The sequence below is a fragment of the Suricata suricatta genome, chromosome 12 (genome assembly GCF_006229205.1).
Source record: "Suricata suricatta isolate VVHF042 chromosome 12, meerkat_22Aug2017_6uvM2_HiC, whole genome shotgun sequence".
Classification (NCBI taxonomy): domain Eukaryota; kingdom Metazoa; phylum Chordata; class Mammalia; order Carnivora; family Herpestidae; genus Suricata; species Suricata suricatta.
In genome coordinates, this window is record NC_043711.1 from 48378014 (window position 1) to 48391303 (window position 13290).

Consider the following 13290-nt stretch of genomic DNA (forward strand, 5'->3'; position numbering starts at 1 on the left):
TACTCTGTAGATGTGTCTTGCTAAGCATAGAGAATACAGATCCACCACTGAAGAAAAATTCTTTGCACACTTGCCTCCCAGCTGGTCATGTCATTAATCTATGAAACTGCGATATATACTTAGCTAAGACCCTGCTTCTGAAATGCTAATGCTTTATATGCTTTTAAAACCATTTACACATCCATGTGTCAACTGAACATATATTTACTGAACACATGCCAAGAGCTGAAGCCCAGATGTGACCTAAGGTAGCAAGTGGAGAGAGAAGCATGGTCTTTCTCTAATGTAGAATCTTAGCATTTTAGAGGTGAGTTCACAGACGTGGTCCAGACATAGATGTGGTCCAGACAGTAAAAGCAACTGACCCTAGCTCCCACCATTAAGAGAGGCAGCAATGAAATAAAGGCCGTGTCAAATGTCAAATCCAAGCGTGTTCCCTTCTAAAGAATTTTGTTCTTATTCCTACCGCCTTCTTGGCTTACAGTGCTCTTCCCCACACAACTGTCTGGCCCACTCGTCACTTGGTTAATCCACGTCTCTGTTCAAGAGGACTCTCCGAGGCAAGGTCCAGTCCATCAGCCTCAAACGAAACAGGAAGCTCTCCCAGCTTTATTCTTCTTCATAGCACTTACCTCTGCTTACCAGAAAGGAAACTCCAGAAGGGCCCACATGTTTTGCCTGTTTCATTCACTGCTCTACCCCTAGCACAGGAATACTGTCTGGCACAGACTCAGCACTCCATAAATACTGTGGCATGAATGAGCTCAGTGTCCTTTTTGTCCCCTTCTCTATCTTTATGATATTCCTGCTGAGGAAGCTTACAACCCCAAGACTGGGGGGGAGAAGAGGGACACTAAGAATCCAACTCATTAAACGAGAATGTTATGGGAAGAGCTGACAGGCCGTGAAGCATATGGAATGTGACTATGGCAGGTAGAAAACATGCCGAAGCAGGGCGCCCAGGTGGCTCAGTTGCATAAGTGTCCAACTTCAGCTCAGGTCATGATCTTGTGGTTAGTGGGTTCAAGCCCCGCATCGGGCTCTGTGCCAACAGCTCAGAGCCTTGATCCAGCTTCAGATTCTGTGTGTGTGTGTCTCTCTGTCTCTGTCTCTGTCTCTCTCTCTCAGCCCCTCTCCTACTCATATTCTCTCTCTCTCTTTCAAAAATAAACATCAAAAATTAAAAATAAAAAAAAGAAAAGGAAAGAAAAGAAAATATGCCTAAGTATAAGATATACTTAACCAGCAAAACTAATTGGGGTGGTGTACCAACGGGGCATTAATAGTAACAACAGGTTACACAGAAAGGAAATGGAGAGATTCAGAGTGATGGCATTCAGCATTAGTGTCATGCAGAGAACAGAAATGGGAGGGTGTGGTGAACGAGATACAAACCTGTCCCAGGGTGAATGCTGGATCATTCTTAGTGGGTCTCGAAGGAAAATGGATACCTGAGTTGTATGAAAATCATGTTTCTACATTAATTCAAAGCTATTTTCAACACTACTCAGGCTACCTTCACATCTAACAGCAAGATTCAGACCAGCGGCACCTATGGTCTTCTGGCCACATCCCCAGGCGCCACAGGAAGGCCAAATGTAGGGCCCTGAATGATGACATCTCATGGTCTTTGCAATTGGCAAGTAATCTCTAAAAAGGTTCATGGTGTACTAATCTTCCCTCTTTGAACTGAATGAACAACTATTCTGACATACTTAGCTTTTCAGCTCTTAATGCAAGATCATGGAAAGTCAATCAATCTTCACTACAAAACAATGTTTCTCAGAGTCTCAGTGAAGTATTACAAACAAACACCAAATACTTGCAGAGATCCTGAGGGTAGAATCATGTAGACACTAAGTCAGAGAAAGCTGAAATAATTTTAATTTTTTTAAGTGTTTGTTTTTGAGAGAGACAGACTGCGAGCAAGAGAGGGACAAAGAGAGAGGGAGACACAGAATCCAAAGTGGGGTCCAGGCTCTGAGCAGTCAGCACAGGGTCTGACATGGGGCTTGAACTCATGAACCACAGATAGTGACCTGAGCTTAAGTCAGACACTTAACCAACTGAGCCACCCAGGTATCCCAGAACTGAAATCATTTTAAACTCCTGTCAGACAAAAATATTAAAAACAGAAGAGTGACTTCTTTTTTCTCTGATCATTTCATTTTTCATGTTTCTTCCCAAAAGGGCTTAAAGCAGCTTATGTAAAAGCACACATCATGAAGATAAAACAACAGAAAATTAAGGTGTATGGATGAAGGAAGTAAGATGAAGGAAAGAGAATTCAAGAAAAAAAATAAAACGAACTTAATGAAATTAGCATACAAAATGCAAATCGAGTCTGCATGTTTTTTAGAGGTGGGTCACAAATTGCTTTCTAAGCTGGGGACAGAGAGTCCAATGTCTAGGAGGCCAAGCAGTTAGAGTAAAGGAATAAAAGCAACCCAAGCGTGCCTGTTTTATTTTAAGGAAAATGCCATAATATTGTTGGCTCCCATGGTTGTCATGGAGACATGTGAGCCCAATGTTACCAGATCTGATTTTTCAATAGATGCTGGAAATTCAAACATACTTGTGTGAAATCTTCCCCTTTTCCAATGTTGGCAAACTAGTTTTGATTTTGGTTTAAAAATAAATATATGTGTGAGTTAAAGAAAACATGCGTGTGACTGTAAAGAGGAAGAAGACATGATCAGTTACATGACTAACTATACCCATAAACTAACCCAAAGCTGCGAAAAAGTACAGTCATCTGTGGTATTGAAACCAGAGAGACAGTTCTCCGGAGAGTGCAGAAGACACGGTAACAACCACAAGATAAGCACCCATATATTCAAGGTTTATGGGGCTCTATCTCATAATGACCTTCAACAGAAGCTAAGGGCATAATACTAAGTCTAATTTAGTAGAACTAATTGCCAGGGCAGACAGGTAGCAAATTCTCAGATACAGAGATTTCTGCTGGTCTGGTTTATTTCAAGTACTGATTTTACAAATTTCCCTTACCTAATTTTTAACCAATTACCCTTTTGATAAATGTGAAATTCTCATGCCTGTCTTTAATGTTATGTCACAAATCAAAGCAAAAGCCACCTTGGAAAATAAGTTTTCAAACTACATTCTCTTCTTCTCCCATTGTTTTAGAGTATACAAAAAAATGGATGAGGCTCCATCCTTCAAACTGTAATTCATAAACTTTGGTTTTTCACAGCAGCATTAAAAAAATTTTTGTTTAATGTTTATTCATGTTTGAGAGGCAGAAAGAGACACCGTGTGAGTAAGGGTAGGGGGGCCAGAGAGAGAGGGAGACACAGAATCCAAAGCAGGGTCCAGGTTCTGAGTATCAGCACAGAGCCCAACGTGGGGCTGGAACTTATGGACAGTGAGATCATGACCTGAGCTAAAGTCAATGCTTAATCGAATGAGCCACCCAGGCATCCCTCACAGCAGCATTTGATTAAGTACTGAGTTGCACCATGTTCAAGATTAGATTCCCTGACTAGGTCCCAGATGGAGGTATTCTATGGGGCCAATAAGTTCAAGGCCATTCACTTTAATGGGCAGTCCATCTGGCAGTGGGAATGAACTTTGTGAATGTTGAAGATTCTGGCACATCTCCAGTTACTGGCCAAGGAAGGATACACACGTAGGACCAAATGTCTCAAAAGAGCATTGTCCTATATCTGTTCCAGATCACAAACAAAAGGACAATCAAGTTCTACACTGCGCAGCAATGCTTCATGGAATCCTGATGTTGATGGTGATAGTGAGGTTGGATTCCAACCTGGGCTCTTGACATACGTAAAACTAAGGCAGCTTTATTTCATCTACCTCCTGTACATTCAGTTCTGTTGTTAATGTTTGTTTCTGAAAATGCAAATTTGTTCATGATTGATACATGCATTGACACATGAGAGACCAAGCTGCATGTAACTCAAATGAATTTTGGTTTGCTATGCAGTATGTTGTTTGCAAGGACAGCGGGTGAACACGGAAAACGCACCCAGTTGAATCAAGCCATGTAGGAATACACAAAATGCACACACCTCAAACATCTACCAGCTCTCACAGTTCACCATGCAGATTATGCACCGCCCTGATGCACTACTTCAGCTACAACTTTTCCTCGATTTCAAATAAGCTTCCTGCTACCCTCCCTCACTGTAATTTACGAGCTGCAGTCCTAACACCCACTCGTACAAGCAAACACCAGGTCTTTTCAAGGCAAACTACCAAGTTTAATGCTGTATTTATATATTATATTGCTTAACCATTTAACAAGTGTAACACTGTCTACTCTTTTTACTAGGTTCCCATCTTTTCGTCTCTTAATATGTCAGTGATACAGTTTTTGAGTTAGTACCTCTAACCCAATTTTTCCTACAGACTTCATAGTATCAACTGCATGATTTTGCCTAGACTGGTGATTTTTTTTTAGAAATGCATATGTTGTGTTATAGCAGAAATGACTCTTGTAGGACTCTATGTAAAATATTTGAAAAAGTGACTTTTGCTACAGTGTAAGTTCTACTCAAAGGTACCATCCTCCATAGTCCAGGGGACACCATTCACAGCATATTTGATGTGTATCCTTTTTATTATAAATTAATTAACCTGGCATCTAAATAATTATGTGAAGCTTAATATGTTTCATGTAAGTACTAGGTTCCAAATAATGTATTTGCTCAGGTTAGTAAACTAAAAGAAAGCCAAAAAATGCCTAAAAATAAAAACCATCCATAATCTTAAAATGCAAACAATTTGATGTTTTCATTTTCAGTCTTTTTTCTTTGCATACGTAATCCCTGCTATGCATGCTCCCTCATCTGACCTATTTATCTTAACTAGGCTTAAAAATTGACCTGCCATTTCCAAATCAAATATGCTTACCTTGGGGGGTAGGAGGGGGGTGTCGCCAAACTGATTCAATCATTTAACATTAATGAGCACACACTATCTGCTGAGCGCTATGCTCTGTGACATACAAATTACAATGCTCAATAGACTGCACTTAACCACCAAGAAAATTTCTTTAACTTTCCAAATTTGGCAAAGTTACAACATTTCTTGCCCTTAAGATTAATCACTATTTTCATTCTAGTTCTAAGATTTGTTAAAAATATAAATTATATAAATAGCACATTTGGAAAAGAAAATGGACTTGTTCTATTAGTTTCCTGCAAATTATAGCTTCAAGGACTGCATTCTGCCCTTTTATCTGTCACCTTTTCAAACACTGTACCACCAAAATTACCTATAGGAAACAAAGCTCCATTTGAATATTTCTAAGTAGTAAACACACATATTAAAGTCTCATGAAGACTGCCTACTAATTTTTGCTCTTTATTTTTTCCAGCAGGATTATTTTAAAGTTTGATTTTTTGGTGTGAATACAGATTTAGAATTTTAGTAAATACATGTATTTTAATAAAGATACATACACAGATATACACATGTATATGTGTGCAGGATCAAATATGTGCATGAAGATATATTACATGGAAGATATAGATATAAATATATGCATGTATTACATGGAAGATACATATACATGCATGTACATACATATACATATATATGCAAGATACAGTCACATATAGATATATACATGCATGCATATATATGTATGTATGTAGCAATGATTGGACTCAAATATAAATATTCTTTTTTTATTTTTTTAATGTTTATTTTTGAGAAAGAGAGAGAACATGCACACAAATGGGACAGGTGCAGAGAGAGAGACACAGACACACACACACACAGAATCCGAAGCAGGCTCCAGGCTCCAAGCTGTCAGCACAGAGCCCGATGTGGGGCTCGAACCCATGAACCGTGAGATCATGACCTGAGTCGAAGTCAGAAGCTTAACCGATCGAACCACCCAGGTGCCCCTCAAATATATGTATTCTTAAATTTCCCTTCCTACTAAATGTGAAATATGTTCTCCATTCTATCTATTTAAGCTAAATTCCCTAACTAGCAACAAGCAAGTAGGAATAAAAAGCTATTTGGTATTTCATCCACTCTTGCCATTTGATGAGATGCTGAGAAAAACAAAGAATGGAGGGCAATAGAACAAAATCAAAAGAGGCTTGATAGTCTATAATACACATAATAATCTTCTCAGAAATCCACTGATAATTGATTTTACTCTTCCCTTTACGGGGGTGGGGGGGAATGCTTGACTTAGTCATTGTGCAAGTTCCAAACCGTGGGAGGGAAAAAACACTGGAAAAGGTCACAAGGTATCTTCAGGTACTAATCTCCACCACAGTTTACTCTTCTTTCTCTCTCATTGAAAGAAGACAATGGTCTCATTATTATTATAACAACTTCCAGAGCGGGAGGAGGAGTGGTAGTTAAACCTTGAATCCAGATATCTATCTGTGTGGATGGATTAAGTGTTCCAGCTCACCCTGGGCTCTAACTTTTCTCAAACCTCCCCAACAACTCACCTTGTTTTACAAACTTCTGGGAAGGCTGTGTTTAGAAGGGGTGAAAGTGAACCCCCTAACTTTTCCACCACTATGTATCCACCCCCCACAGGATGCTCACATCCTTGCCCGGAGGGCTGAAAGCAAGGCCTGGGAGCAGGGTCTGAATCCACCACCAGTAAAGGAAATGTCTCTTTGCAACCTCAGATTTTATCTCACTTCTACTCTATGATATACTCTTGCTTTTATCAGCAAAGTTCCTAAATAATTGACCAGTTGCATTACTGCAACTTTTGCTCTCCTCCAAATACTCAAGAACGACCAATGCTCTAGAAAGAGGGGCCCCCATTAACCACATCCAACTTCAGAGTGCCCTTGGGCAGAAGGCTTCAGACTGTGTGGCCTACAGATACTCTAGGTGACACATACTGCACTAAGGACCTGGGCGCTTTTGAAGTCTATTTTATAGGCTCCTAATGTGAATGTTTTCACTCTTTAGAAAAAATCAACGGATATTACCTTACCCAGTCTTTCCTGAGGTGGGACTACATTTAGAGTAAGATCGATGTTCTCCTTCTGGAGTACTGAGCAGTAATGAACAGAAATCTTGAGGCGAGGTCCCTCTGAGCCCACAGAGATATCAGGGCCATTCAGAGAAGCTACCAGCCACCAACATGTCCCAGCCCTCACATCACAGTGACCTCCATCAGCCTGAGAGGTGGAGGGGAAAGGGGGGAAGGGCAGTATCCCCAAACCCATGGCTGGTGGAGGATGCAACTGGGCTCTTCCACACCCTCCAGCCCAGGCTCCTCCATACACTCTTCCGTTTAGAGAGGGCTAGTCAGACCCCATTATTCAATTCATCAGAGTGTCCTAAAAAGATACAAAAAGATAAAATCCTCAACTGTGCTAGATACCGGAAGGAAAAAAAGCAGCCACAAAATGAAAACTGCCTTTTTAAGCTATGGTTAAACATTTTTTTTTTTAAATCACATGCTTTTGCTCCACATACTATAGCTAATGAAAGAGGCATTTAACATCCAGTGGGAAAAGCCGGGGTTTTATAATTTCATCAGCAATTACTACAAAGCTCATTTGTAAGAGCTTGGCAAATCCTCACTTATTCTGACCTCAAGAACCAACATTGTCTGAGATTAGAATCCAGGGGCTTAATCTAATGTTAAATGTCCTCCCGAATCCCTTTAAAAGAGAGAGAAAAAATGAACTTCACATTGACTGATGCATGACATTGTTTCAATCCAAATAAAAAAAAAAGTGTGCAGGTTGAAACCATTATAACATGTCATAAAGCATCAGTAATGGCCACTCAGCAATAGCTAAACCATTTTTAAGGTCATAAACAAGCACATAAAGTGTGCTACACTAATTTATTGGAAACATCCTCTTTAAAAGAAAGGGTCACAGAGGGCTCCGGCTCATTCACATTGCTCTCCTCCCGCCAGCCGCAGAGCTTACATATGACCTTTGCAATTCCCCTTGCAAATTCTTTCAGCACTTGGGCATTCCACTTTTAAACTTAGGGGGAGGTGAGGCAAAGCTATAAAAATCAGCAGCAGGAACACTAGAAAATGCTGGAATAAGATAAATGTCTTTCTCACGGAAGAAATGCAGGCACTATTAATTTACGGAATCCAGTGCAAAAAAAAGGCGACTAGTCAGACCTCCCTTCACCGCTTATAGTTTGAACCCAGAAAAGCAAAATCAGACTTACCCTGGGAAGCCATCCTATAGGATGACTCAGAAGAGCAGCCTGTTGACAAGCCAAAAACAGCTACAAACCAACGCTCCAAAAACTCGCTGGGCTTAATCCTCTCATCCACCTACTAACCCCTGCTACTACGTATGCATCTGGCTTTTGTTAAAGAACTTCTGCAAACGTACAGTGGATGAGTAATCGGTCAGACTTCGTAAAACATGCCAAACCCATCACTAATAACAGTAGTTTCATTTACTCATCACATTTTTGAGTGCCCTTATTTTATTTTTCTAAGCAAAATTAGTGTGTTTTTTTTTGCTGATGCAAATTTCCTGCCACTACAGCATTCACTTTTTGTCCAAAAGGCAGGAGGCTGCCTGGTGTGTCCCTAATTTTCTGGGGGTCCTTGTCAGCAGTCAGTAATGTTGAACTAATATGTAAAGGCACTGCCTGCTTGCCAAACTATATTTTAAAATTCATATAACCAAAAATAATATTACCACTCTTTTCCCAAATAAATAAAACCTCCAGCCAATTCTACTTTCTTTTTTTTTTCTTGCATTGAAACAGCCAATTGTTTTATTATAAAAGTTACTAGAAATACTGAAGAATAGGAAGCATACATTGATCCCTCATTGTTTCCCATCCAGTCTGCTCTTAGAGGTAATCACGGGTCCAAAGCTTTTAATGTATCACTCCACAAATTTCTATTTACATATGATGCATGTGTATTCACACACACACACACACACACACACACTTCACAGAAACTCTTGGGGACTAATGAGTCTTGGGCATCAGTATTTTCCAATTTTCCAGCTATACATACACAGTATAATATTCCCAGTGAAATGAAGCAATAGCTCATAATCAAATGCATTAATTTTTCTGCTGGAAAAATATAAATATTGAACTGAGGTAATAAAGACTCTAAATAACCTCATGTCATTTCAGATCAGGTAATTCTGCCAAATGAAGAAGAAAAAAGAAAAAACTTTCCATATTCAGAGATATTTGGATTTCAGAATTGTGGATAAGGGAGTTCAAGGGATTTTTCCCAGTTACTTACTCAATTTTGAAGACTTTTCCTTTTCATCCCAAAAGTTCATGATAGGAAATTTAGACAAATATACATCAAGAAAATTAAAGTCGCCTGTAAATTCCCACCACCCAAAGAACTGAGTTTTAGTTAGTAATGTACCAAGTGCCTCCAGGGAGTATAGACTCCGTATGTTGTTGGGCAGATTAAAAAATTAAAGCAAATATAATGCCTGTTTTCATGTCAGGTAGAAAGTAATGTGTGTTTTAAAAAATTAGAAAGCAATGTACTAACGAAGTTTGAAGGAGGTATTAGTTAGGTGGACAAGTTCTCTTCTAGACTACCCAGCACCTTTTAAGACACGTCCTGTGTTTTAGGGAATTCCTCTTTTATGTGTTCAGAGGGAGACAAAGATGGCTTCCACGGTGGAAGCCAAGTGCTCACTTTCCCAGACTCCCTTGCAGCTTGGGTAAGACATGTGCCTTCCATTTCACCAATCAGATGTACCCTGGGCCAGACTGTGCAGACCTGTGTGCTCTGGCAAGGAAAGAAGTAGCTACATTTGGAAGGCGCAGGGGTATAAGGTTTGGCTGTTTGGTTAAATGATCTGCCTCAGTTAGGTCAATGTGGCAAGCTATAATGTCTAAACCAGCACCCTTGTTGTATAGTGTGCGGGGGGGTAGGGGGGGGTTCATCACCAGTCAGCCTCAGGCAGCTTCACTGGCCTACCAGGGGTCCCAGGTTCCATAATATTCTGTATAATAAACTCTTTCTACTTAAACTGAACCAAGCTTAGTTGTCTGTTAATACAGTGAAGAAATCTGACTGCTACAAGGAGGAAATCTCTTTCAACAAGACAAGGCAGCATGATGTAGTGAAAAGAAAACAAAGCTAACTAAAAGCCAAAGACAGCAGCTTTCAAAAGTGGACTCATAACCCCTTCCTATACCAACTATCTCTGGAAGCATGGGCAAGTTTACTATTTTATTTGAACATCAATTTCCCTATCTGCAAAATAACAATACCCACCTTGCAAAACTGTTTAGGAGAAAGAAATGAGCTTCATTTATTCATTCATTCATTCATTCATTCATTCATTCAAACACTGCATTGAGCTTCTATTACGTGATCTAAACTGTGCAAAAATATCAGGTACTATGGTGGCCAGACACAGCAAATAAAACTGCCAGATGTCAAGTTGAATTTGAGTTTCAAATAAACCACAAATAACATCTACTATAAGCAAGCCCCACATCTGGGATATACTTATACTTTAAAATGTCCAATACTGGGGACAGATTTATTATTTGTTTTACTCTGAAATTCAAATTTCTCTGGTGTCCTCTATTTCATCTATCCTCTATTTCATCTCAGTAAAGATTAGTGCACCCAAGAGGCAAAGTCCTTGTTGCCATGGCCCTCGTTCTGCTACTATGGGGTGGGGGAAGGCTAGCAGACAAGAAACAAACAGGCCAACAACCACATGGTATAAATAGAGAAAAGACTCACAAAGGTGAAAACCTAAGCAATAAGAGGGAAGTATATATTTAATTAGTAGAGTTGTTAAGGAAAGGCGTGTCTAGGAAGCTAACACTGAAGGATCATGCTGGAGGAAATTTAAACTTTGATATAATAGTAGAACATCCTGCACAAGGCCTAGGACATGGTAGATGCTCAATAAATGCTTATTTCGATCCCTGGAAAAACCTGGATTTCTACCTCTCTTGCTTACCCTACCACGGGCCCTGGCCCTTCAAGGCACAGAAAGATGGTAGGAAGGGATACAAACTGACCACCAAAGTCTTCCTCCTTCAGAAGGTATGGAACCCACCATCTGTCTGTAACATCGTGAAAGACCCCCAAGCCAGAACTTCTCAGTCCTCCCAAACGCCTGACTCACAGACACCAGGACACATAATAAAATGATAGTTATGTTTTCCAGTCACTGTATTTTAACAGGATTTGTTATACAGCAATAGTAACCAAGGGTCGGCCAGAAAGGGGAGCTCCCAGAACTCTGAGACGGACACTGCTGGTGGGAGTGTGAACTACAATGACAGCTTTGGGAGACTGTCTGGCAGTGCCTAAGAAATCCAAACCCCACGTACCACCCAGGCTCCCTCGGCCGCTGGCACTGTTGCAATTCTGATTCTCCCAATTCCTATAATACATCCCTCTCTCCCTTCTCGACTGGATTTGCAACACTCCCTCCACCAACTGGTCACACAGTCCCCAGGATGATCTTTCTTAAACTTCCTTTCACCAGACCATTCTGCTGCTCCAAAAAAAAAAAAAATGGTTTATTATATATACTTAATAAGCCTTTGCTGATTGATTGATTGATTGTTAAGATGCAAATCTGGGGAGTTTTACGAACCTGTCACTGAGGGGAAAAAAAAGAAAAAACAAATGACCCATGCATTCAGAGATTTTCAGGGCAGCTCCTTGAAATGCCCTCCAAAAAAATAAAACCTTTGCCAGAAATCATGATTATTGTTAAATACACGTGTGGAAATATGTCTCAAGGAACCATGCAAGTTTTCTAACAGCTATCTACTCAAAGAGAAATGTTGCCCAAAAGACTGAGGGCTGTGTCATAGTGACAAGCACCGTCACAACGCAGAGCACAGAATGAGTTTCAAACCTGAAAGGCCTTCCACGGCTTGGCAAGGGAGCAAGCATGGAAGAGGAAGAGGCAGAGGAAGAGATGGAAAGAAAAAGGAAGACAACCCTTAATTTCCTCGAGTCTTCTGCTAATGCCCCACTCTCTGATGACTGGAACTGTATCACTGGCGGTAGTAATAGAGGGTGAAAAAAAGCCTAAGTCTAACAAGTGCCATTTACTCTGTGTCTGTCACATGCTACACACTACGCTGAGCCGTGACAGACTTGTATCTTCAACAGCACTACTGCGACCAATATTTATGTCAGGTCCGGTCTAATCTTCTTAACAAGCCTCATTTCGTTTCACCCTCACAGCAACCTTGCAAAGTCATATATGTTATCATTCCCATTTTACAGATGAGGAAGCCAGGGGATAGAGAGGTCAGCTAACTTGCCTAAGGTACTGTCCATAAATACTTAGAGAGTCTAGGGTCCAGTAATATGAAATAAACAGCAAAAATCAGCAAGACAAAAATGAAAGTACCTCACAGGAATATTTAAAACTTGGGAAGAAAAATAAAGAGATGCACTGAAAGCCAATTTACAGCAACATAAGAACTAAGATTCATGAAACCGTAATGTGTGGGATGGAGTGCACACAGAGGAACCTTGGCTGAACGGCCACACTTAAGCTCCATGTCGTACACCCTGAAGGGGAGAGTCAGATCCACATTCATTCATTTATTCATCAAATATTTAATGAATACCTACTATGTTCATTACAATCCTTAGGAGAATCAGGACTTCTGCCTCTCTTGCTTACCCTACCCTACTCTGGCCCTGTCTCTTTAAGGTACAGAAAGATGATGAAGAAGGGGTATAAATTGACCACCAAAGTCTTCCTCCTTCAGAAGGTATGGATGGAAGCCACCATCCGTCTTCTATGTGCAAGGTGCTAAGGATATAGCAGTGAACAGAGAGGCAAACATCCTGTAGAGCATCCACGGACAATAAATACAATAAATAATTAAGCGAGCAAGAAGCATCAAAAGGACCAAGTCAGGGCCATGAAAGGAACACAATTGTGCATACGGTAGGCAGGTAAGCCCAGAGGATGACCTCTGGGCAAAGGGCAAAGGCTTAACGGGGGTGAGGAGATAAATTGTGTGGATGGTTGGAGGCGGTGCATTCCAGATGGGACTGTGCCTGGCACACTGGGGCAGCAGAAAGTAGGCCAGTCTAGCTACTGAAGAAGAGACCAAGGGAGAAAATAAGAGGAGGTAAAATCACATCAAATAATAAGGGCCGAACTACAAATGGCATTGGAGGCCAAAGCTGTTCCCCAATGATTCTTTAGCTTTGGGGGGGGGGGGGTCATAAATCACTGGCAGAATCTGATGAAAGTTGGGACACTTACCCCAGAAAAGTACACATACACAAAATGCTGTCCTAATTTCAGAGGACTAATGCCTCCCCAGTGCTATACCCTAGAC

At 40.6% G+C, this 13290-nt stretch overlaps 1 protein-coding gene across 5 annotated transcripts in view; it reads right to left on the reverse strand.

Moving 5' to 3' along the window:
- MITF (melanocyte inducing transcription factor) overlaps positions 1 to 13290 on the reverse strand; it is a 219790-nt gene that overhangs the window by 119969 nt on the left and 86531 nt on the right. The window contains exon 1 of one of the 5 annotated variants that reach the window (XM_029917348.1): positions 8170 to 8189. The exons of the other annotated variants lie outside the window; for them this stretch is intronic. The gene's annotated coding sequence lies outside the window, so the exon portion shown is untranslated. Of the gene's footprint in view, positions 1 to 8169; positions 8190 to 13290 lie in introns of those variants that run through there. 5 annotated transcript variants of the gene reach the window in all.